This window comes from Podarcis tiliguerta (genome assembly GCF_965153285.1).
Source record: "Podarcis tiliguerta genome assembly, chromosome: 1".
NCBI classification, from domain to species: domain Eukaryota; kingdom Metazoa; phylum Chordata; class Lepidosauria; order Squamata; family Lacertidae; genus Podarcis; species Podarcis tiliguerta.
This window is the reverse complement of record NC_139534.1, coordinates 26,957,009-26,983,798: the sequence shown is the minus strand read 5'-3', so window position 1 is coordinate 26,983,798 and position 26,790 is coordinate 26,957,009. Positions and strand designations below refer to the sequence as shown.

General features: G+C 42.7%; 1 protein-coding gene across 1 annotated transcript in view; it reads left to right on the top strand.

The window, feature by feature from the left end:
- Positions 1–26,790, top strand: part of LOC310680055 (uncharacterized protein) — a gene marked incomplete at its 3' end in the record, with an annotated part of 113,015 nt that overhangs the window by 652 nt on the left and 85,573 nt on the right. The gene's annotated exons all lie outside the window — the stretch shown is intronic.

Sequence of the window (26,790 nt, the reverse complement as noted above, 5' to 3'; positions counted from 1 at the left end):
ACTCTTGAATACAGTTGTTAAAAAATCCCAAACACTTGTTGTTTCAAGACATTTGATATAACTTTTATGTGCTTCGTAATAAACTATGGCAGTGTAAGTAGAGTCTTCCTGCATAAGATAAATGGTAAGGTAAAGGTAAAGGGACCCCTGACCATTAGGTCCAGTCATGACTGACTCTGGGGTTGCGGCACTCATCTCACTTTATTGGCCGAGGGAGCCGGCGTAAAGCTTCCAGGTCATGTGGCCAGCATGACTAAGCTGCTTCTGGCGAACCAGAGCAGTGCACGGAAATGCCGTTTACCTTCCCGCCGGAACGGTACCTATTTATCTACTTGCACTTTGACGTGCTTTTGAACTGCTAGGTTGGCAGGAGCAGGGACTGAGCAACGGGAGCTCACCCTGTTGCTGGGATTCGAACCGCCGACCTTCTGATCAGCAAGTCCTAGGCCACCCGCGTCCCAAGATCAATGGTAAACTCTGCCAAATCCAGGATTCCATTTTTCTCAATGGTCAGCCAAATGTCCACAAACAGGACATGAATGGAAGGGCATTAGATTGCAGATGATTCATATGTTTCTTCATCATTGCATGAAGCCTGGAGTGGTTGAAAGCGCAGTGGTTTGACTAGTGGTCTTTCTGTGTTTCCAGAAATAACTGAAAAGGACCTGACTGTGGGCAGTAGCCAACTAATGAATCCAAGCATTTCTACTTGTGTAGCCGGACTCCCCCCTTGTCTCCCTGTGTGTGTCCTGAGCCCTCCCCAAAATCTGCTTCAGGGGGTTGGGAGAACCTCTAGAACAGATTTAGGTGAGTGTAGGGGGAGGAGAAAACTCAGCACTAGTTTAGCTGCAAACCTATATTTTGAACCCTCTGGAGTGGCATATAACAACAGGAACAACTGGCCTATGGGCTAATCTGCCCCACGAGCATGGCAGCATCAAAGTAGAGCTGAATCATGAAAAAAGCAGTAGGGGAGAAAGCATTCTCAAACAACAGCTCCCATCATCCTCGACTATTGGTCATGTTGGCTAGGACTGATGGGAGTTGGAATCCAGCAATATGTTGAGGAAGCCTGCCTGCGTAAGAACATAAACGTTGGATTGCTTGATCAGCAATGAGATGATCCATCTCATTCAGCACTAACTAGGACTGCCATGTGTTGTGCTTTACAGAGAACAGGACTCTGTTTGAAGAAGGTCTCTATGTGAAGGGGTGTCCAGTTCAAAGAACCCTAAGAAGTGAGAATAGGGGCCTTGAAGTTGCCCATCAACTCTTAGCGCTTGGGAAGACTGAGGAGCCCCAACAAAACCTGGTGGGCATCAGGTCGGGGAAGGCTGTTCTTATGAGTAAGGAAAGGTTGTTTCTCACTTTATATCAAAGAATCCAGTTTCTGTTAAAAGGGCAGACCTAAAACTCCAATTCAGAGTGCTCACTGGCAGCATCTCTCATAAAGCTCAACAAGCTGGAGGTGCCATTTATTTGTAACTGTGTGTACTCACCGTTGTAGCTGATTCTCCAGCGAGCCATTCTGGTCAGCAGCAGTATAAATTGATTTCCCAGTTCGCACATAGCTTTGGAATAAATGCTGCTGGAACCCAGGTATACCCAGCTCCTGTTCTGCAGCGGCTGCCCAGCAGAAAAACTAATTAATTGTTGTGGCCATGGCAAACAGTGCACGCTGCTCAGGATGTTAAGATCTCTGACTGGGGGGGAAATGCTCCCCAATCTGTACTTTTAGGATATGCTGCCATTGGGCTTGCATAAACATTTGTGACAAATAATTTTTAAATATATATATATATATTTTAAAAGTCAGAGGCATTTCTATGTAAAGCCCCCATTCTTAATTTTGATTTTAAATATCTCGGCTGAATAGCAGGTGCTCCAGACAGCCACCACACCTCATTTTATTCCTCCAGTACTGAACTATACAGTAGTTATTTCTCATATAAGCCTGTTCCAGGCACAGAAAGCTCAAGATAAATGCTCACTTTTCAGTAAAAGCCTCCATATTAACATGCTGCCATGTTGCTCTGCGTTATGTTGGTACTAGATACCTTCATGTAAAACAACCACCACCACCAGAAATATTGATGACTAGCTTGATTTGAAATGAGCATTTAATCTCCACAATGCATTTAAAGGAAATTGGCCATGAATTACTTCTGAACATCATAATCTCCCAAAACAAAAGCCCGCCTATCGTAGAAACGTGAGTCAAGTTTGTGCTTTGTATCTAATGCAGTTTCACCCACACACATTAGTGTGGGAGTGACTGATTGCTTCGGGTTCCATTTGCGGTGCCTCAAGAAACAAGTTAATGATAAAATAAAATGGAATCTCAGTGTTGATGAAATCCTGGACTGAAAGATAGAAGCAACAGAGGCCTGATCCTTATGCTTTACTTTTCTGGTGGTGGTGGCGGCTGGATGCAGTGGTGCACTGGAAGAATCTTGGAAAGGCAGAGGCCTTGTGGGTGGGTGTTCCCATGCCCAAGAGAGAGGTCAACTGCCTGTTCTGGATAGAGTGGAACGCCCTCTGCAGGAGCAGGTGCACAGTCTGAGAGTGCTTCTTGTTCTATCACTTAGAGGTTCAAGTGATGTCTGTGTCCAGGAGTGCTTTTTGCCAGCTCTGGCTGGTAAGACAGCTGTGACTGACAGCTGGACTATGACAGCCTGACCACAGTGGTCCAAGCATTGGTAACTTTATGGTTTGGTTAATGCAGACCCTCCAAGTGTCCCTATTTTCCAGGGACAGTCCTGGATTTTCAGAAGCCGTCCCGGTTTCTTATTTGATCCTGGAAATCCACTCCACTTCCCAGTGGGGAGGAGTTGTGGTGGACTGCGTGGTCACCCACTCCCCTCCGGGGGCGGGGGACTTACCGTAGTCCCCTGCTTTTACTTAAGACAGAGAAATGTTGGAGAGTATGGAGTTATGCAACCCCCAAGCCAAGGAGATAAGTAACTAAACAACTTTCAGAAGACATCTGAAGGCAGCCCTGTATAGGGAGGGTTTTTTATGTTTCATGTTTTCTTCTGTTTTTATATATGTTGGAAGCTGCCCAGAGTGGCTGGGCCAATCCAATCAGATGGATGGGGTACAAATAATAAAATTCTTATTCTTATTATGGAATAGGACATATTTCATTAGAGAAATGATGGTGGGTATGTTAGTGTGGTTTATAGCTGGGAAGCTTCAGCTAATGAAGACTGCTCACAGGAGCAGATTACTGGCAACATGTTACCCCACTGCTGAGAAAGCTGCACTGGTTGCTGATTTGCTGCCATGCCTGCTTCAAGTTTCTTATGTCAATTCGCAAAGCCCTGAACAACTTGTGCCCAACAACTTGGAGAACTGTCTGATCCCTTATGGTCCACTTTGATCACTGAGATCCTCTGAGAGGGTACTTCTGGTGGTTTTCCACACCCCTGAGGTTCAGGTGGCCTTCACTGTAGACCGAGCCTTTAGTGTGGTAGGCCCTACCTTGCGGAACTCCCTACCACAAGGAGTTTGTCAGAAACCATCCCTCCCTTCCTTCAGATGTCTTTTGAAAACTTCTTTGTTTAGACAGGCCTTTCCAGCATGAATTCTTTAATCCGATCAGTATTGATGCTTGCCATGATGTTTTTAGAGATAATTTTTACATATTCTATTCTGCTTTGCTTTATTTATGAAAGTACAGATTATAAATTCATTTGTAAATAATTGAGTACTACAAGCTATTTTGAGCATTATTCTTTGATATTCTTTTGCAAGGAATTGATCTTTTGCAAGGAATTGAACTCCCTTGATATTAATATCAGGCAATCCCTTTTTGTACACAGTTTTAGAACCTGCTAAAGCCAGTTGGATAGAGCGTGATGCCGATAACACCGAGGTTGCAGGTTCGATCTCCATAAGGGACAGCTGCATATTCTTGCATTGCAGAGGGTTGGACTAGATTATCCTTGGGATCTCTTTCAACTCTATGACTCTATGATATGCCAGTGTGGGATGGAGCCAGAGTATCTAATGTGAATTTCACCTATGTACAGTAAGCTACTCACACTCCTTTTTATCAGGACAAGGAAAAGGCCTTGTCAGAGTTCAATGACACATTCTGGCCAGGCAGGGCCAGTGAGGTCTGTGGCCTGGGGACAGTTCTGAGGGCCAAATACAAAGGATTGAAGGGCCACACCTGCCCCCTGGGCCTGAGGTTCCCAGCCCTTGAATGACAGTCTTACAGCTGCACTTCAGCTTTTCATAAAGTTGCCTTTTCATTCCGAGCGACGCCACAGACTGCTACTGCTTGTCCAGTTGCTCCTACATTTCTGTCAAAGTGAATATATTTCACAGTTCATCAAGGGTTAACTATTCAGTTGGCTGGAGAAGGACGAGGGGCAAAACAACTCCATATGTGGACCATGAAGGAAGAGGTGAAATTATATGTACTGTTCCCTACAGCTCCTCTGTTATATTATTCTCCACAGCCCTTCCCCAAATTTATTGAGCTATTTCACTCGGCACATAAAAATCCCTCTTTCGGCTGTGCGCTGAGGTCTGCAAATAAAATAGAGCCTGAATCGGAAGAGGAAAGCACTTGGTTCTCCCCTCCCTCAAAAAAAACCCAACGGTGCAGGCATAGCAATGCTGCACATAGAATAAGTTTGCAAATATTTTCTAAAGGCAGGACCATGCTTAGGGCTATATCTGAACTCATCATTGCCAACCGCCCAGCTGACAGACCTGCTGGAGTATTCATGGGGTGCCCAAAAGCCACCATAACAGTGTGACTGCCAATCTATCATTCTACTAACTGAAAGTTGCAGTTTTACTGTCATGCAGTGGATTAATTTAGCTCTGCAAAGGGGAGAGCCTGTGGTTCTTCTGTCGTGGGCAGTGAAAGGATTGAGCCAACATTTAAGCATCCTGCCTTGGTCCTCTGTCAAAAGAAAACAGCAGGGGAAGGTGAGGTGGGCCTCTGCTTCCCCTGGAGAAAGAGTGATTTAGGAGTAGATTTGTTACCTTTTATATACGTACATATGAGTATCAGATGCCATTCTCTTTGGTTCCGATCCTGCCTAAGACCAGGCCTTTGGTGAAATGAATGAGAGACTTGTTTCACTAAGGGGCTGAGGTTTCTGACCCCAGCGACAATAGGTTTGAGATATTTGTGACACTCTTGATCCTTGGAGAAAACACCTCTCGCTGTGCTGCCATACAGGTGTGAGCAATTGACCCTGGACAGCCATTCTTTATTGGTTTTTATTTTGTCAGATGCTCTTTCACTTTAGCTATTACAAGGAGTAAACGCTTCAGACAGGCAGGACTGAGATGATTGGCTGTTGCCTCTTTTTTCCAGAGTATCACAATCATGCACTGGTTGGAATTGGCTTTGCAGCACAACAGCTGTCTTATGTTTTCTGAAATAAAAAATCTGAACGTTTCAGTTTCTTTAAACACAATACTTATTCCATTCATAAAATCAAGATTCAGCTTTCATTTATGTGTAACTTTCATTTTTTAAATTAATCTGATATTAATGTAAAAAATACTGAGCTATATAGACCATTGGTGCAACTCGATATAAGGCAACTTCCTATGTTCCTAATTTTGGTGAATGTAACTAACAAAGTGATCTGTGTGTGAATTCAGGAGATCACCACCATTGATGTTTAGTGAGCAAATTAATATTCTGTTGGGTAATACACACAAAGCAAGTTTTCATTTCCATCCTAATCACTACTGGGATTTTTATCTGGAGAACTAAACTTAGTTTGAATTTCTACTGATCCACTAATGTTGCTTCAGTGATAATATTTAATAATTTATTTTTATTTCTGTTTATATTGATTTAAGAGTTTTCTTATTCTAGAGTTATTAAAACATTCCAGATTAGGCAGGCTGATGGGAGTTCAAAGGTGAACCATAAATAGCTTGTTGGATTTTTTTTAAAAGAATAAAATTACAGAAATCTCTGTGTACACAAGACTGTTACCTGTAATTATCCTGTCTTTGATTCAGCAGTGAGGGAATGAATTGTATGGAACTATATGCGCAGAATTCTAGCTAGCACCTTCTTTTGTTTCCTTTGTCTTGAGTGACCCAGAGTGAAATGAGCTTATGGTTTTCTTCTTCTTTGTGATGAGTCGTGTGCTTCAGAGACAATATTAGTAACCAGTAGGGGTTGAGCCAAAACTTAGTGGTACAACAGAGGCTAGGTTGGGAAAGGTTTCTGCCTGCCAGAATAGATTATTGGCATTGCTGAATCAAGGACCTAAGTAAGTATAAGGCAGCTTCATAGGTTCTTAAAAGACTATGTGAATTTTGAGAAAGCCATTAGTTAAAATACAAAGAATCAATAAACAACCTTCCCAATACTAGACTTGCATATACACTGGCTCTATTCACACATTACACTGAACAGTGGTTTCATGGTATGTCCATGAGCTGGAACAAGTCCGAACAAGTTCAATCCCACATGATTGAAAAGAGGACTTTGGAACCACGTACTTTGTGGTTCAACTTTCATTGTGTCTAATCCTGGGATCATGGTTTAGCATTAAGTTTAGTTTATCAAAAGAAAGTCAGGTTCAAACTTTGAAGTGTGAAGCTGGCTTGTTTAAATTAAACATAGTATATAAACCACAGCCCACAGTTTGAATGAAATTGCAAGCTGTATTGAAGGGAGACTGAAAATAAATTTGTCTGAAGTTAGTTGTCATCCAGAGTGGCTGGGGCAACCTTGTCAGGTGGGCGGAGTATAAGTAATATATCACCACCACTACCACCACACCCTCTCCACTACAGTGGTACCTCAGGTTAAGAACTTAATTCGTTCCAGAGGTCCGTTCTTAACCTGAAACTGTTCTTAACCTAAAGTACCACTTGAGCTAATGGGGCCTCCCACTGCCACCATGCTGCCGGAGCACGATTTCTGTTCTCATCCTGAAGCAAAGTTCTTAACCCGAGGAACTATTTCTGGGTTAGCAGAGTCTGTAACCTGAAGCGTCTGTAACCTGAGATACCACTGTATGTGGGAAGAGAAGGCACAAGGAGGAACAGGTGAGCCTAGGGCTTGCTTGACCTTATTCCCATTTGTACATGTTCCACTAAACTGTGGTTCAGCTTGATATGTTGACATGGCTATTGAGTATATACATACGTTTATGGTTCAAATTTTATCCCAGCCATGTACTCACTGAGTAGTCTTTGGCAAGCTCCTTTCTTTCAGCCTCCATCTGCAATAGGGAGATGAAGACGATACCAGTCTACATATTTGTTGAAGGGACTTCTCAGTTAAAGAAATGTGGAGCACATGTCATATAAATTAGTGCTGTGCCTAAACCTGTTCTCCAGTTTCTCAAAAGTTTTCTTCCCCGGCCAAGGAGGATTCTGGTTCCCTGTCTTATTTTCATGGTACATTAGACTTAAAAAACAAACAAAAAAAAACTTGGTGTGGAATGTAGCTTACCTTATGCTTGTGAGATGGCTGGCAGTGGTGTATAACCTTCACCCTGACTAAACATTTATCTGGCATTTTTCAGCCTCCCTGGCTGTCCCTTTTTCCTGATCTGAAAAAAAGTGCTACAGTTTAGTGTGAGGTGAGAAATCACGAGTTGCCATATTAAATATTCCTGGTCTTTTAAGTGAAATGCTTCAAGATGAGAGGTAATACACTTTCCAAAAGATAACCTTGGCTTTTGGATGAGAGAGAAATGTAGGGAGATGGTTGTTGTGTCATATTAGTGGAAGGTTTGTGAAGCAAACTGAGTCATATAGCCTTTTATTTTTCTTTGGAATTTGACTCCCACAATATGTTGCAAGGGAAATTAAAAGGTGTTGGAAATCATCTACAAAACTCCCGTAATACGAGTGTGTAATGCCAGTGGTGAAGTCGGAAACTGAACCAAATAAAGTCATGTATGTTCTGGCACACTTGCTTGAGAGTCAGCCTCGTTACACTTGATGGGATTTACTTCTGTATAAACATACATTGTGCTGCATGGCTCCAAGCCTACGTATGCTTCCTTGGGCTCATGCCCACTGCGCAAATTGGCTCATCCTTCAGAGTAAACATTCATGGACTTGAGCTGCCCAATTTGCCCGCCTTCCTCCTAGAGCTCAGGTTGACAAATTATGCTGTGTCTGATGATCGTTAGGTGGCAGATGGCAGGTGATCAAGATTTCATTATCAAACACCGATTTTCTTCTAAAGGTGAAAAGATGACCAGCTGTTCTCTACTGCAGTGCCTAAGGGAGCTAATAGCTCTGGTTTAGCCAGTTACAAAATATAATAACAAACGTCCCTTAATTAATTTACATACAGCATTCAGCTTGGATTATTGCCATTCTGATATCATTTCAAACGAACTGAGGTGAAACTAATTATGGCCCGCGTAATGCAAATAATGACATTTCCTATGTACTATGAGCAATTGACTGAGGAACATTCTTATTTGTTCATTCTTCCTCTTGAAGGAAGCGTTGCCCATTATATTAAAAGGTGACAGATATAAAGACCAGATTGCATCAGCCTGTCTTCTAAAATGCCATTGTGATAATTTACTTAGGAGATTTACAGCTGCTGCTTCTCAATTGCTCTTACCGGAGAGTTTGCAGCGTCTTAAGATTCTCAGAGTCAGTACTATGGGATGCTGGCAAGTATTTGCCAAGCTACCAGGGCCGAGCTAGATGTGATTTGAAATGCTACAGACATCATCAAGAAACTAAAGCTTTCCTATGTATACTTCATGTAGATTATATACTTGCTATCCAGTTGTGGCAGCTAGCTTGTGTGACAGCCATTTCACTAACAGGGACCATTCTTAGCACAGCACAACAGATAAATTTGCTTGCGCAAAATATTGTACAACTCTTAGTGGAGCTGCTATTGGTGACAGTTAAGCTTTGTGCATTACCTCCTCTGCTACAGCTTGCACCCCCTGCCAATGAGTGAGCTAAAATCTCAAGATGCTTCAAATTTTCCTTCCTGTATTGTCATGTGTATCAGTGAAAGACCTTGATGCCTTATCATGACTTCTTACAGTTTATATAATTGGGTGCCTTTAGATAGTATTTTTTAGTCATTAGTGAATTAACTATGATCAGAGAGCTCTTCAGACTGTTTCTACATTTTATTCTAATCAAGAAGATATAGACGTATAATTAGTCTTTAATTATTGAGAATTTATGTGATATATTGTCCCCTCTACAACCCCTGATGAAGGCTTAAAGTAACTGCAGACTGAAACATGTTTTTCTTTTGTTTTACTAATATATTTCATTTTCTTTTGTTTTACTAATATATTTCATTTGCAGTATCTTGAGATTTTCTCCCTCTCTCGGTCATTTTGCACACATAACATTTCCCCCTCTATTTTTGGAATCATTAGCACAGCAACATCAACTCTCAAACTTCTTGTGCTAGCATTATGTTGGATCTCATCCTATGAGCTTAACAGGAGAATTCATGGGGGTCTTTCCTACTATTGGAGAGGAGAAATCAGTATAAGCTGTGCAGGACGGTGGCAGGCAATCAGGCAGGGCAGGATGATAAGGTGATGATAAAGCTGAGGCTTGTTGGAAGTGCTACCATGCCCTTTAGTTTCGTATCAAGCCATGAGTGTGGCTGATGTTCATGCAGTGCAGCCCTAATCAGGTTGACTCAGAAGCCAGTCCCATTACAGTGGTACCTCGGGTTACATACGCTTCAGGTTACATACGCTTCACGTTACAGACTCTGCTAACCCAGAAATATTACATTGGGTTAAGAACTTTGCTTCAGGATGAGAACAGAAATTGTGCAGCAGCAGTAGGAGGCCCCATTAACTAAAGTGGTGCTTCAGGTTAAGAACAGTTTCAGGTTAAGAACGGACCTCTGGAACGAATTAAGTATGTAATCAGAGGTACCACTGTATGTGAAATGGGCCTTACTCCCAAGTAGGTATGTGCAGAGTCGCGGCCTACGGCTGTGATCTTAAAGACCACTAAAGTATAACACAAAATCATTCACTCACAATTAGGTAGTTATGCTGTCATCAGTTGATCTCCTGCAAAAGCAAGAGCTATTGTCAGGTGTATAAATAGCCACTCCCCTGATCATTCTGCATTGAATATTAACAGCTAGGATGGTAATCAGGTCTCATAATTGAGATAAGGCTTCGCAACAAAACTGTGATCATTAATTTTTCTTTTCTGATTTCTCCGCGTTTTGAAGTTCTGCCAAAGCTTTGTCCCAGATTATTGCCTGAGGCACCACTCAGGGAAATGATAGCTCACTGAACTACAAAAAAACAGACACCAGAGTAATTTTTTACAACCTCTTTGCCAGTTCCTTTGCTGCATGAGAGACAAAAGTAAAACATGGTATACTTTCCCATAACAGTAGACATGGGAATTGGAATTCAAAAATATGAAGCAAAAGCTTTAAACTTTCATTGCAATTTGCAAGCAGAGATAAGCATAAACTAATAACTTGCTTACTTTTATGCTTATTCCAATGAGGATAAGAAAGACCTAGAGCTTAAACAAATGCATCCCATAAACTTTCCTCAGGAATCTCTCTTGTAAAACTTGAATATTCAGCACCAGTATTTTAGACCCACTGATATTTAATACAACATATTTCCATTTCACTGTAATAAGTGTTTAGGATTTGACAATCTCTGATGGGTGGCCTGCAGTGGTAGATAGTATTTCATAGTATTTGATAGTTTTATGTTGTGGGAAGTGGGGGACAGTTGCTATATTTTGTGGGCAAAATCTGGCCTAAGGAAAATTGCTAGAAGACACCATGATTATGCTGGGAGTGTTGCTGTTTCTGTCTTGGTCAACACTATAAATTAAGACAATGCATTGCTCCTGCTAATAGTGAACTTAAGTAGTGAGTGCAGATGGTTATACAACTAAAACAGGGGTCTCAGCTACATTAGTAAAAACAACAACAACCATAGCACTTTGTTATAAAAATGGAACACCAGTTGGCTCTAGAGAGCAAAAAAATTCTTTGTGATTTCCCATAGCGTTTTCTTTCTTTTGTTATAACAATTTAATTTCTGACTTACTTATAGCCCCCCCCCCCCCCGTGTGTAGATCCACCCCAGGTTTCTGAAAAGCAACAGAAGAGATGCCTGCATGCTTGGTAAGTGGAAAACACTGCTTAAAGCAGTTTTCCACTGCTTGGTAAGTGGAAAACACTGCTTAAACACTGCCGGCTAGTTCCCTGGAAGCACTCTTGTCAAAAAGGACTAAATACACTTGTTTGATGTTGGTTTGATGGTCAAATGGATGGAATGATGGAAAGATTACACTGTAAAGGGAGAGGAAGGAAAAGCAGAATGAAATATTTGTGTATGTGTTGATTCCTGTTGATCTGGATGGTATTGTGTTTTGTTTCAGACGTTTGCTTGGTTAGGAGAAGTGTGGGAAGCTGTATGGACATATGCTTTCATTGCATTTGGGGCACATGAGGATGTCTCCAGTCTATAATAGAAACTAGAATACCCCTTTAAGCAAACAAAATGACTTGCTAAAATGGCTATCTTGAAATATATATGAAAGTAGAGGGCAAATGAAAATGATAGAAAGGAAACTACACGTCATCTTAAATTACGTATGCATGCCAAAGCAAGTTGATGAATTACCATTAATTCTAGTTCATTTAAATTAGATTTTTGATGCTGTTATGTACTGAGTTGAATAGGATCCAAAATGCAGCAGTCTGATTGGTCCTAGAACAATGCAGCAGTATGATTGGTCCGCAGGAGCCGCCCAATCCAGCTCCAGGTGGAAGTGAATCTGCAACCTGATTGGCCTACAGGTGAATCCCAGAATTAGCCAATCACGTGCATCCCATTGTGTAAATAATGTATATAAAGCAGACATTTTGGGGGAACATTCATTCCTCCTCACCACTATGAGCTGAATAAAGAGCATGAAATCCACTCTCAACTCTGAGTATATTTCTGATGCCATGTGTCTATTAAAAACACACACAGTAGCAGCAGCAATTAACAACAGCAACAACAAATAAAGCACCAGAGAGCCATTCCTTTCCTTGGAGGTTTTTAAGCAGAGGTTGGATGGCCATCTGTCATGGATGCTTTAGCTGAGATTTCTGCATTGCAGGGGGCTGGACTAGATGACCCTTGGGGGTCCCTTTCATATCTACAATTCTATGAGTCTATGGTTCTAGGCAAAAACATCAGCCAGGAACACTATCATTAGCAGCTGGGAAAGATTGGCAGAACCGTTTTCAGGGTCTATAAACAACATGATCTTGTTTCAGATCTGCACCTACAAGACCACTTATTAGAACACACACACACACACACACACACAACCCCCAGTAACTTAATATATTGAAATTTTTCTTTCTTTTTTTATTTAGGACAGGTGTGGGGAGCTCCAGACCTACAACTCCCATCAATCCTGGCTGTTGGCCATGCTTGCTGGGGCTGTTGAGTTGTAGTTCCGCAACATCTGGAAGAGCAAAGGTTTCTGTACCATGTTCAGGGCATAGGAGAACTTATTTCTACAAATGGGCTAGCCTCCACTCAAAGGGCTTTGCTTGATTTACTAGATCTGGTACCATTGCCGAACACTTGGCTAGGTGTGACTTTGGGCAGTGTTGGTGCACCTGTTTGAGAGAGGAAGGGGAGGGGAAGCAGGATTCTATCTCCCTCGCTCTCCTCCACTTCCAACAGGTGATTGGCGCTGTCATCTTTGACGGTGCCAACCATCTGCTCTGCACAGAGCACAGCGCTGCATGCAAGGTTATCTGGACAGGAGCCAATGAAGATGATGGATATGATCCATGTTGCCAAGTTTTGTCTGCTTTCTCGAATACGGGGTCAGAAGGGGGAAAGCCTGAGGGAGCAGCAGTCCATTTAAAGCCTGCATATTCATCTCTGCTAATTACTTATACATTTGGGGGATAGGAATTATTTTTAGATGAAAGAAAAAGTGTTGTCCTTCTAGATCTAGCTATACATCTATAAAGAAAGATGATGATGATAATGTGTGGTGAAACAGATATTATTTGGCATTTTATCCTCCCTTCTTCACCTGCAACCTCAATGCCTGTTACTATAACTTCCTTATTTCAAACTACATGGCCTCCATGCTGTGAAAGAAAAATTGCTATGTGTAGGGGTGCCTTTTTGCTGTAATTGTCTACTGAGACCTTGAAAGCTTCAGAATAGAAGACATTGCAGTGGTAATGGATCAGAGAGAGGGGGGGGGGGAGGAATTGGTTGCAGGCCTAAAATGCTTGCTCTGAGGAAATGATGTAGAAGACTCCTCTTTACTTATGAGTAGGAAAGAAAGGTATATTGCATTTTACAAAAAAGTGAGTCACAATGTTTAAATATTTTGCATATATTGAAGTTGCCATATTTCAAAAAGTAAAAATCTGGACACCCCAAATAAATTATTATTATTACTGCAATTTCATTACAGCCTGGCACACATCTGCCAGCATCTTGACATGCTGTTGGTGCTCTGCCTCCATCTGTGGCAACGTTAGAAGTTGCTTTCTACTGAGCCAAACCGTTGGTCCATCAAGCTCAGGGTTTCCCAAGCTTGGGTCTCCAGCTATTTTTGGATTACAACTCCCATCATCCCTAGCTAGCAGGGCCAGTGGTCAGGGATGATGGGAACTGTAGTCCAACTGGACACCCAAGTTTGGGAAACACTGGTCTGGCTCAATATTGTCTATGCTGAGCAGCAGTGGCTCTCCATGATTTCAGACAGGAGACATTCTGAATCTGACTTGGAGATACTTGGAACCAGTGCTTTTTTCTGGAGGGACACAGGGGTACGCATGCCCCTAAACATTTTGCGAATCTAAGTTTGGCCTCATTGAGGGGCAGTATTTCAATATGAGTAGGAAAATGAGAGTACCCCTAAACATTTTTTTTTAGAAAAAAAGCACTGATTGGAACCAAACCTTTCTTTTCTGCATGTAAAGCACAGAGCCCTTTACCACAGAGCTATGGACCTTCCACATTCAACCTGGCTGTTCTTGGGTCTGTTAAAACACCAGCTGCATATTATGCGTCCATGTTCTTTGTGTGAGACGGCTGGGGAGTGGGGCACGATAAGCATCTCATTTCTGCAGAGGTTAATATGAGAAGCAGCTCTGATTAAAGCGTAATGTGACCCTCCGAAGTTCGCGCCACTGGTCTCTCACTGGTCCTGTAGGGAGTGCCAGCGAAGGATTAGAGAATTAGCTGCATTCCTAGTGTCTAGTTTCTTTAGCCGAGAATCTAATAATGCAAAATGAACTGGCTGCGGTAGACATCACAGGCTGATGTGCTCCCAAAGGTACTGTGCTCAGCAAAGGCTATCAGGATTTTAAACAGCTGCACGGGCGAGATACTGCTTTACAGAACCTGTAAACACATTACTGCAGCTGTCCCTCACGGTATTCTTTGCTCTCACCCTCCATTCCAAGCTCAGCTGTTCTGCGCATTTAGATAAAGCCATGCTGCAGGCGACTGTGGCAGGTAGCGGGACCCTGAAATTAAGGTGATGCTTAACACACACTGTTATTTGCATATCCCACACTGCGCTGCTAAGTCATCCCCATGGTGAAATTCTCGTTGGCCCCGTTCTCCTCCTTTGTTATAGAAAAGTAACTATTAAAATGAGTTCCATTTCTCTCTGCACCCAATCGTTCCGAGTTTGTACCACGGGCTTATTAGAGGCAATATTCACAGATGGATTGCTGGCTTTACTTAGAGACCTGCAAGCACTTGTCCTGAATCTTCAATGAGAACAAGCATTTTCTCTTTCTTTCCGTGTGTACTTTTGTTTGTTTTGTTTTGTTTTGACCATTTTTTCCCTCCAATCTTTTTCAAACACTTGAGTTAAATAGTTGTTGCCAGGGCTCCAGGCAGCGTGAGTCAAATTCACTGCACTTTTCAATTACCCAGGTTTCTCTTGCGACGCACATTCCGGGATAAGAATGCAAAATGGTGCAGAACCTTGTCTGTAGAAACATTTCTTTCATTTGTCAAGACATCATTAATGAATGGAATCCACTACCATGAAATGTTGTGATGTCCACTAGCTCGAGTGCTGCTGCTGCTGCTGCTGCTGCTGCTGCTGCTTCTTCTTCTTCTTCTTCTTCTTCTTCTTCTTCTTCTTCTTCTTCTTCTTTAAAAAGGTGTTAGTTCAGGGATGGGGAAGCTGTGGCCCGTCCAGATGTTATTGGACCCCAACTCCCATCAGCCCCAGCCAGTATGGCCAATGGTCAGGGAGGATCTGTAGTCTAGCCCCATCTAGGGCACCACAGCTTTCCCATCCATTGGCTAGATAAAACCATGGAGGACAGGTCTATGGATGCCCACAAGTCATTGAAACTAGGTGGAACCTTCATGTTCCAAATGAGGAAGGGAACAAAACAACGTTACTCCGTCCTGCCCAACAGGTCTGTATTCATTTGTGGTGCTGGCTCAGGAACCTCTAGAAAACAGAAAGTTCTGGGTCCATTCTGTAAATCTTAACACCCCATGTACTGCTTTAAATGATGGTTCTAGTCTGGATTGCTGAAAAGCTGAATGGGATAGGGTTGCCATATTTCAAAAAGTGAAAATCCGGACACACTTCCGACATGGGTTGCCATACATCTGGGTTTCCCCAGACATTTAAGCGATTTCTGCCTGGTCACTGTTTTTGATGGCCAAATCCTGGCAATCCTGGAAATTCCGGATGTATGGCAACCCTAGAATAGGATTGCTTATGCTTAAGGATGAGAATTACGCTGCCTACACACTATACCTGTAAAGCACATTCAAAGCACATTCCCTCCCACAGAGAATTCTGGCTCGTGTAGTTTGTTAAGGAAATTTTAACTCTGTGAGGGATAAAACTGCAGTGCTGAGAATTCTCTGAGGGAAGGAATGTGCTTTGAATGCACTTTAAAAGTATATAGTGTGTATGTAGCCCATTCCTCATCTTTAAGAATAAGCACCCCTATTCAGTTTTTTAAAATCAACTTAAGTGGGTAGTGCAGGAGTGCTAGTGCAGCCCCACATTTCTAGCCTCACTGGTTTTACTTCTAACCGAAGTTCTGAAGAGGAGTTTGAAGTGACTGCATCGGAGTGCTTAGAGAAACATCTGTCTGACTGGAAACCCTGATATTATGGATTTACCAATTGTTGGGGAGGCTTCCAAGTGTGTTCAACTGAAGCCCCCTTCAGACCGCATGGATTGTGTTGTTGCACCCCACCCCACTCTCTGAGCTGTGTGAGTTTTCAGAGGTTCCAGACTCTTCCCCAGGGTTTGGTGTCCTTTGAATGATGAACAGTGGAGACTGGTGTTTTTATGATATATGATTTATTTACACATGTAGACAACCTGAACCTACAATGGAGGGGCTCACAGCATTAACACTCCAAGAGGATATTGCATTTCCCCTAGCTGCAGCCTTGGATTCAAGCAGCCATCAGGCATGCCTCTGCCTCTCTGGCTTCCCAGCCTGATTCTAGCTTCTAGCTCACACCTCAGCTCTGCTCTTTGTCTTTCTAACTGCCAGGTAGTTGAGGGAGCAGGAGAAAACAAGCTTGTTCCCTCTTCCATTTGACAGTTCTTGGCTATCATGCCTCCTCTCAGTCTCCTCTTTCCCAGGTTGAACATATCCAATTCCCTCATAAGGATTGGTTTCCAGACCCTTGATCATCTTGGCTGCCCTCCTCTGCACACGTTCCAGCTTGTCAACGTCCTTCTTAAATTGTGGTGCCCAGAATTGGACACATTATTCCAGGTGTGGTCTTACCGAAGCATAATAGAGTGATACTATTACTTCCCTTGATCTGGACACTATACTTCTGTTGATGCAGCCTAGAATAGCATTTGCTTTTTTTCTTTTTTTCTTTTTGCTGATGACTCATGTTAAGCTTGTGGTCTACCAAGACCCCTAGATCGTTTTCACATGTATTGCTAGTAAGCTAGTAAACCATTAACAATATAGATTTTGAAGTAGGCAGAGAGAATTTTCACTGCTAAGCGAGGGGGGAAAAACAACTCTGAACATTTTTCTTTATTTCCAAAAAGCTTCCCTGTGCAGATGTGGAGCACAGCTGTTTTCAAAGCTATTGTTTTCCCCCCATTGTTCCTTTTTGTTAATTCCAATCCCAAAATATCAAGCCCAAGAAGGGCTCCATTTCCATTTGTCACCAAGGAAGAGTTTATAGAGTGTTAACTATAATAAATAAGAGATTAACAATGCCCTCTTGTTCTCATGTAAAAAATTCTATTTTGCTGAAATATTTATAGTTAATCTTTTTTTCCTGAGCTGCAATGAACATTTAATGAGCTCTGAGCAACACTGCTAACCATATTGATTAATAGATCAAGTGAAAATGTTTCAATTTTGCCATGATATAATCAACGTGATTATAGCAGCATGTTTGTCATCTCCCTTTGTATACGATTAATAATTAGATTCTGCAAGAGATGAGATGCAGTTGACAATTTGGAAGCAAAATGATTAGTGGTTACAAATCAATTCTTACTGTTAAATTATAGAAACCACTTAATAAAAGGCATCCAAAGCAAGATTGCCAACTGTAATCGAGTTTTTCTGGTACTTGCTATACTTTGTTTTAAACTTTATAACTATGATACGTTTATTGTTTCAGTGTAAGATGTTCCTTAGGCACTTACAAGAGGGAATAGCAACTAAATGTTGCAGTATGTTAGCATCACACCTAACAGGACTACTCCTGCTGGGCAGACGGATATACTTTCCCCTGGCATATAAACTGGAACAAGCCAAAGCTGAACTGGACCTTGTCAGAGGGTCCTACCTGAGAGTTAGCCATCGCACAGAAGGTGGGAATCCAGAAATATTATGAAGCCTCAAAATCAGTGCCGGATTACCAGATAGGCAGAGTGGGCACTGGCCTATGGGCCTTTTAGGGGTCCCGTGACAATGGATCAAAATAATATTGATTTGATCTTGAAAGAAAATTACAAAAAAAATTAGGATATAATTTGCAAGCCCCCCTCCCCCAAGATTTTGACTGCCAAGGGGCCTCCACAGGGTTTAATCTGACACTGCTCAAAGTTTCCAGGTTTCCGAATGATATACTGTAGTCTCAATCAAGAGAGTCATAGTTATCAGTTCCATTTCCTTACTCAACAGTGACTTGGACCAAAAAGAACCAAACATGAATTCTTGCTCAGATATGGAACTTTCTGGGGTTACCTATCTCACCATCTCACAGCCTAACTTTTCTGACAGGGTTAGACTGGGCAAGCTGGGGTTCAAATCCCTACCTAGCCAGAAGGCTCACTAGTGGTCTCAGGTCAGTTCCTATCCCTCATCACAATCTTCCTTGCAGAGCTGTTGAGGGTATAATATGCGGAGGGTGAGACTGATTTTGTTGACTCTAGTTCCATGGAGGAAGGATGGGAAAGAAATGCAGTAGTGTGTAGTGTGTGTGTACGCGTGTGTGTGTGTGTGCGCGCGCGCACACACACACACACACACACACACACACACACTGTATACAAAATGAGCCAGATAATAGTGTGCCATTATCAGATTATAGCATGCCACTTTCAAAATGAAGGAACAATGTTTCCCATGTCAAAGGATGCCTCGTAGGCAAGGAATATGTTTATCAAAACAAATCCAAATTACTGATGGGAAAACTCTTCTCAGCTTGATTTGAAAATGGGTAATCAATTGCAAGTATTACTTTTTGTGGAGAACTCTCAGAACAATCTTGCTTTCTGCTCTCTGTCCTCCCCCACCGAGGGTTCCAAATTGACTCATAATGTTGGTTGCGCTAAATTGTGTTGACTTAACATGTCACTTATTTGGTTGTCTTTTTCTCCCAGGTCCTGGGTGTTAACCTCAGCTCAAACAGACCTGCTGAGGGATTTGTATTTCTATGCTAGAAAGCATGGAACTCAGAAAAGGGCCTTAAAGCACAGTTTTCCTGTTGCACTTTTGGAACCAAGCGTGCCAACTTGCCCCCCACCCCGTGACATGAGCACGCCACCTGCTGGGTGTGAGTAAGTACGTTGCACAGCGTATGCACATGGCTGCCATGGAATTTTGAGGGGGCCAGGCCCCCTCCTTGAAAATTTTGTTGAGGCCCTTGGCCCCCAGCCCCCCTAATTTGGCACTTCTGTTTGGAATTGAATCCATAGTTTGGGGTTGCTAAACTGTGGTTAGGACAAACCATGGTTTGGTGTCACAGCCACATGCCTGCATTATATGACAGGAAAATAGGTTTATCCTGATTTTCAACATTATGATGATTGGATAAAGTACTACAGTGCAAATGTAAGAGTTAGACAATTACCACTGGCTGGGTGAATACAGACAACAATTTAATGGCACATTCTGCTACATCTTTTAGTGAAACCAACTTTTCAAGTACGGCAAAATACACCATGTGGCATAGTGATACTGATGGCTAATTTATGGTAAAGTGAGAGAGCTGTTGCTGAGATAGTTTGGTTCTCTGGTCAAGTCAAGTGGGAAGAACTTTACCAATCTAGATGCAGATAAATGTTAGAATAAATACAAGTATGTGATTAATCTCTCTTCAACTCCGCAGAAAACCTTATAGACGAGCATCACACTGTGGTAAACTATTACTTGATAAGATTTGTAACAAGTGGAAGCATTGCAACCAGCTGACCAGATGCTATTTCGCCTACTGGTGATTCTGTTCACATCTTCACTTTGAGTCTGGCCGCCATTTTGCCAGTTTAGAAGACAAGGAAGGCTGAGTTTAGTTGCTGGTTCAGAGGGTCCTGATCTTAGTGCTGATTGTGGTTTTTGCTAAGGCATTAAAACTGCAATCTCTATGCACACTTATCTGGGAGTAAGACCCATTGCACTCACTGGGATTTACATCTGAGTAGACATTTGCACTGTAAGGTTGCAATCCATTGCATGCTTCTTAGGAAGCAGCATTGAAATCAATGGGATTTATTACTGAATGCATACATAGCACTGCCTTGGAGGTCCTTTTGTGACTTTCCTGGAATTCAATCCGATGAAGGATTGACATCTCTAGAAAAGTTCTGTTTCCTGCTTGTTGTTATTTTGAAGGGCTTCAATCCAAATAATGATTGCATTGTAGGAAATTGTAATTAGTGCATAGATAATATTCCCCAAGCAGAAAAAACAGATTAAATATAATGAGTTGGTAGAAATTGCTCATTCAGCTGCAGAGACAACTTAGGGAAATTTTGCAAACCAGAAAATTTGTCTATCTGTCTGTGTAGAAACTGAGTTGCATTAAGAGGTTTAAAAAAGCTTCACCGTGGTACATATTCCACACTCTGGACTCTACCATCAGCCAGGGACCAGGGGCCACTGGATGAATGGGTTTTCCTGTCTTCCTGGAAGAGCATCATGGCAAAGGGCAGATCAATCTGATCCCATCCATTGGCCAAAGAGGAGCAGATGAAGTGACTTTGCTCCCAGAAAGAACACACTGCCAGAATTGGCTCATTAAATGGGGCAGAGCTGCTAATCCAGCTTCCAGGTAGGTGGGTTGCTGTTCAGTTCTGGGAAGGATGAAGTGGTGGGAACAGTGATGTAGCATACAGGGGCCAGGGGGGCTGTGGCCCCGAGCACAAATTTCTGAGGGGCCCAACCAGACACCCCCACAACAAGTTCCCTCGTCAAAGCCGGAGCTGTGGGAAGGCAAGTCCCGCTTGGGCTGGGCCTTCGGGGCGGGGCTGGAGCATTGGCAGCATCCACTTCTCCTGGTGGTTGATGAAGGGACACCCTCATGCCTGGGGCGGTTGAGAGGGAAGGAGGGTGAGAGGCACTACCGCCGCCCACTGAGGGAGAAAGAGGAAAGCAAGAAAGCATTGCTAGAGTCATGTGCGTTGCCCAGAGTGCCTTGCTGCCAGGACAGGAGGACGAGGAGACACAGAGGCACTCCTGGTTTTGCGTTTGTCTGCCTTATATCTGCTCCCAGGTTGGGGCTAACTTGTAAGGAGAGACTCCCATTTATGCTGGCCAACGAAGGGACTGTCTGCTGCCCAGTCCATGGGGGGGGGGCACGTGCAAAACTTGCCCCTTTCTGGGTGCCAGCAACCCGCGCTACGCCCCCGGACGAGGAGGTCACTGCTGTGCAAACCCACATGCAGAATCAATATGGCACCCTTGCTGTTACTATTGCACTATGCCAACCTCCTCACCACCTGACCGCCTTCTCAGTCCCAGCAAGCAACAGTGATCCACCTTCCAGGAAGCTACTGTAGTGACTCTACCCCACTTCTGCAATCTGCTCCATAAGCCAGTTGCACTGGGTCTGCAGAAGCAAGGGGGGAAAGGGCCCCCAGACCCCCACCCATTTGTCCAAAGGAAGAAAGCCACCAACCAATTTAAAAGCAAAAACGCTAGCAAGGGAAGGAAGATCAGCCTGGCCTGAGCTGGATACAAATGCCTGTTTATAGCTCAGCCCTTCATTCTGCTCTTCAATAACTAATCTCCTAAAGCACTGTTTCCAATTTGGCATCTAACCTTGGACAAAAGCCATCAAACTGGATAAAAAAATTGCCCCCTACAAAAAAAAGGTGGCAATTGAATAGGGAGAATCCATGGAGCATAGCTAAACATATATCGACTGTCATGGCTGTCCCCCTCACCCCAAGAGTCCTGGGAATTTTAGTTTGAATGAAAGTGCCAATAATTCTTTTAGAGATACCTAGTTTTACTTTCTGAACTAGAGTTTCTTGGGTTCCCTAGTAAACTTCTTCAAGCCTGTGGTGCTGATATGTCCACAGATGCCCCATATTCCCCATTTGGATTGTGCTATTTTTATTGATAGAGAAATCAGTCGACTGACACAGATGCTCTTTGTTTGAGAACGACAATGTGAAGTTTATTTCGCGTGCACAAAAAAATGCAATCCCAAGCTCATGAGCAGAACAATGCTTACAGCAGAGCAATAAGCTCAGTGCATTAAAAGGCTTGTATGAATTATTTAAATCGGATCTGAAGGATTTATTATTTTAATAATTATCTGAACAATTATGCGGTTATTAAGGCACTCTGCACTCATCTGTTCAACAGGCTTTCAATTTTTAAAAAGGTTACAGTCAGAAAATGAAGGTGATTGATGAGGATATAATGATTAAGAGAGAGAAGGGGAGTGGGTCTGCGTGTTCTACACTGCAGAAGAAACACACACACACAACCAAATACCCAGGAGTCATTAAGTTGCTAGGACTGCAGGGGGGCCCTGATGCAGTTGACACAATTTCAAAAGGTCATCCCCCCACCTTCTGAATTGGCAATTCCTTGGAGTCTAAAGTATGAGGGATCATGGTTTGTTTGTTAAGTTCATCTGTAATTCTACAGCATATTGCAAAAGGATCCCTTCCCATACTTAGCAGTGGGTCTGGAGTCGCAACCTTGCACTCTCCACCCCCCTAATCTCCCTCGCAAGCTGTCTCTTGTAGATGCTGCGAGAGCAGCTGTCTTTTCCACTGGCACATATTGCAAGAACATACAGGGTGAAGCATTGCTTGAATCTTTTCCAGTTTTCTTCCATGTTTCCAGAAGGATTCATGTCTGGTAACTTGCTTTTGCTCGCCTCCATCATTAACCCTTTTATGGCCATTTGAAATTGTTTTTAGTATTTCCGGAAACGTGCAGGCGTTGGAGGGTGTTTCACTCATGCACTGGCTAGAGCTAATCTGTACTCAGGATAGGGATCATTTCGGTTTCTCTAATTTCTCAATTTTCCAGTCTTTTCCACATTTCTCGATCACTTTTTTTTTTTTAAAAAAGAATTCCTCACAAACATTAATTTACATTTTAGGCACATCTCCTTCATTATATGTATTTTCCCTTGCAATTTCTCTTACTATGTTGCATTTTTTTGGGGTACATTATTTTCAGTAACATATTCAATTTTATGCAAACTGTACCTGAAGTGCTTTGTATGCGGATGGTTCCAGTTTCAATCCCTGGCATCCCTAGGTAGGGCTAGGAATGCCCCCTGTCTGAAACCTTGGAGAGCTTCTGCCAGTCAGTGTACGCAATATTGAACTAGTATGAGGCTGACTCAGTATGACTCAGTATGCAATATGTGTTCATATTGCAATTAGATCATTGTACATTCTTATGTGCATGCAAGCACGAGCGCGATTTGCAGGTGAGTCTGCAAAGCAGAAGAGGCAAACAGTTTTCAGAGGTGGAGGACTAAGGTGATGGAACACTGAAAATCCATCATCTTTATCACTTGCGGTGTGGCACTTTAACCTCACTATGTGGCAGTACTGGCATTTGTTGAAAAAATGAGATGAAGAGGTGGGAAGGAATCTACCTGAGAGTCTTTCAAGACATTGCTTGTGTTTTGGAGTCTATCGATTTTGATGGGTATTTTGTCACTGGCTTTAATGAAGTTAAGACTCTGTCCGAGACATCTATTGAAATGCATTGCCCAATTCTCCCGATCAGTCTTCTGGTTCTCTTAAATCCATCACTGTTCCTTCATAGCCAGAAGTGTTTCGCTGCCTCATAAAATGGCAATGGCTTTTTGTTTGTTTGTACCTATCACACTATTGTCCAAGTTTTTGTAACCCTAAGGCAAAGCTCCTGTAATGTAAACTACATCTTTGAAAAAATATATGGAACCTTTGGTTGGTGTTCAATATTGTGCTCAGGCCACTGATGGGAGAGGGAGCATATAAGCAGCAGTCTCCTCCCTAAGATATGCTTTTCTGTGTGCTATCCAGTGCTGTGGCAAAACATGTCCTCAACAGCTTTCTCTCACTATGAAAGAGGCTACCATTTTCCTCCCATGTCATCAGGGTGGTTGAGCACTTTGGCAGCTATGGCTCTTTTTTATTTATTAAAAAACCTGCATCCTGCTGTCTCCTAAAAAAAACAACCACACACAAAACCAAAGCAGTTTACAAGAATCACAGAACAAACCATATTATAAAAACTGCACGCAAAAAATAAAATCTGAGATCATCAACTACCTCTTACAGAAATACATTTTCGTAATTGTCTGCATACGTCTGGTAGCATATATTTGATTTTCAGTCCAATGCTGAATATCTGTTGAAAGAGCATTTCACAGGATTGGGCCAATGACAATAAAGGTTCGGTTTCATGTTCTGGAGGAGGTATATACACAAGTAATCAGCAGTCACTGGGAAAAGGTCAGGTGGGCCAAAGGTCAGAATGAGCTTATGGACCTCCAGCAAATGGACTTCCAGTGACTTCTTCCATTCTCTCAACAGCTGCATGCGAACATGCAAAGCTACAGAGATGTAGTGATGTGAGAGAGACTCACCTGTTGAATTTAAGCCTTTTGGGGCACAGGGGTCCTGCCAGGGCGGAAAGGGGGTGAAAAGTATTGAGAGTAAAAAGGGGTCAGACATAAGGGACTTGCTGTAAGATTGTTTCTCAAGTCTCTTTTTCTGCTGCTTATTTAATCTTTGGTCACATGCTTGATTCGATAGGACTATTTTCCCTCAGACGCTATAGTAGCAATATCTCAAAGATTCATTGGATATCTACAGCCCCTTGTTGAAATGCCGTTATCTGGATTTTGTACCTTGTCTTTCCTATAAAAACATTCCTCCTACCCTGCTTTTCTAATATTCGCATTTGCTGTTTCCCATTATTTCCATCATTCGCTTTTCATTCTCATTGTCTCTGCTTTATTAAGTTGTCATATTATTATTTGATCAAGTGTGCTCCCTTCTTTTGCACTCCAATTATTGTAACACTTAAATTCCCCTTGCAACTCAAAGGATATTAGTCATGAAACAAATTGATGGCCCAGCTCTCTATTCTGGGCTTACTATTGTGTGAGACAACTTTCATCTCTGTGTGCATCTGGCATAACCCACACCTATTAAATTCTTATTCCCCCCTCATTTCAAATGTGGCCAACAACATTGTTTTGAAAGGATCAAAACAGACCCCTCAGGTGTTGCTGGACCACAGACCCTCCCAATTCTGACCACGGACCATCCTGTCTGGGGCTGTTGGGAGTTGAGGTCCAATAACATCTAGAAGCCCATAGGTTATCCATCCAACATCTAGAAGCTCCCATAGCAGAATCTTCGTTTTGATGGTGTGGAGATGGCTTAAATAAAGCGGAGATTTTCCTTTGATGAATCTGTCCAAACAGTAGTGGCAACAATTTGAATAGAGCAGCAAAGAATCATGTGTGTAGTTGGTATAATTTCTGCAAAAATAATTTTCAATAAAATGTTAACCTTTAATGACTTTGCCATCTTGGTTTTTGCCTGATTTTAAACTCTTTTAATAGTCAAACCTACTACAGTGGTACCTTGGGATGCGAATGGGATCTGTTCCGGCGCCCCGTTCGCATCTTGAACAGAACGTTTGATGCGACAGCACGTCTGCGCGTGCGCGGGTCACGTTTTGCTGCTTCCGTGCCTGCGCATGACGTCAATTTGACCGTCTGCGTGAGTGGCAAAACCCAGAAGTAACACTCTCCTTTACCTCCAGGTCACTGCGGAGCGCAACCCAAAAATACTTATCCTGAAGCGTATTTATACTGAGGTATGACTGTACTTTGATTATGTACCAAGACACTAATTTTACTGACTGAACCTTTTACAGGTGCCTTTGATCCTAGGCTATTTCTCCCCTCATCTTTGTTAAGAACATGTTCACATATTAGGGGGCAAGGCACTTTAACTCCTATGTACAGCATTGGCTTGTTGAGAGCAGGGCAGAGACAGCTGTGTCTTCCTGGTGGAGCCACGGAATTCATGGGGATGGGACAGGGTGAGGCAGCAGCAAGGTCGCACAAGCTCTCCTGGTTTCATTGCTCACCCCATTCCTCACTCAAAGAGCATAACTCCAGTAAATTGGCACTGAGCTCCCCATTTCCTTTCCCCTCTCACTCTCCTTCCTGGTAAGAACCTTTACCTTAGAATGGTAAGATTCTGAAGACAAGTATGTCAGATATTCTACTAGGACTGCTGATTGACCAAAACAGTAATGGATCTAGCTGAGTTTGTTTTGCCAGAATTCTGTTGCCAGATTTATTTATTTGTCAGAACCAGATGCCTGCTGCTTGTTTTTAGAAGTAAATATAGATATGTTGTTAAGTAAAAGTCAGTATACATGTTTGAATAGTGTAATAAGTACCTGTACCAGGGTTTCCAAAATTGCAGGCTCCAGCTGTTGTTGGACTACAACTCCCATCATCTTGATCTGCCCGGGCAATGGTCAGGGATGATGGGAATTGTAGTCCAAAAGCAGCAAGAGACCCAATTTTGGGAAACCCTGACCTATACAGTAGTAGAGCATGGAAAGGGATCCTGTGACCCTGAAGAGGATGATATGGACTACAGCTCCCATCAGCCTCAAGCAGCATGGCCAGTCATCAAGGTTGATGGGAGTTGTAATCCAACAACATCTGGTGGCTTCCACGGGAGCTATTCCTGCACTAGAGTGCTAGGTGGTTGTTCTCTGTTTCCATGCACCACTTCACAATGTAGCAAATTCACTGCTTACAGCATCCCTGGTGGGTGAACATCCTGCCTCTGCTCAAGAACCTCTAATGAAGGAGATCTTGCCACCTACCTAGGCAGTCTGTTCCACCGTCTTGTGCAGTTTGTACTGTTAGGAAGTCCTGACAGTACAGGATTTCCTCAGAAGGTCGTCAAGGATTCTCAATGAGAGAATCAATCATAATGGACAAACTTTTCTGGAAGACAGTTTGCCTGCCACAACATCTTTTCCTCTGTAATCCAGGGCGAGAAAGGAGGGTCCGGCAAGTTCCAGTGTGGGCTTGCAGTCCATGTGGGTTGATGGTCTGG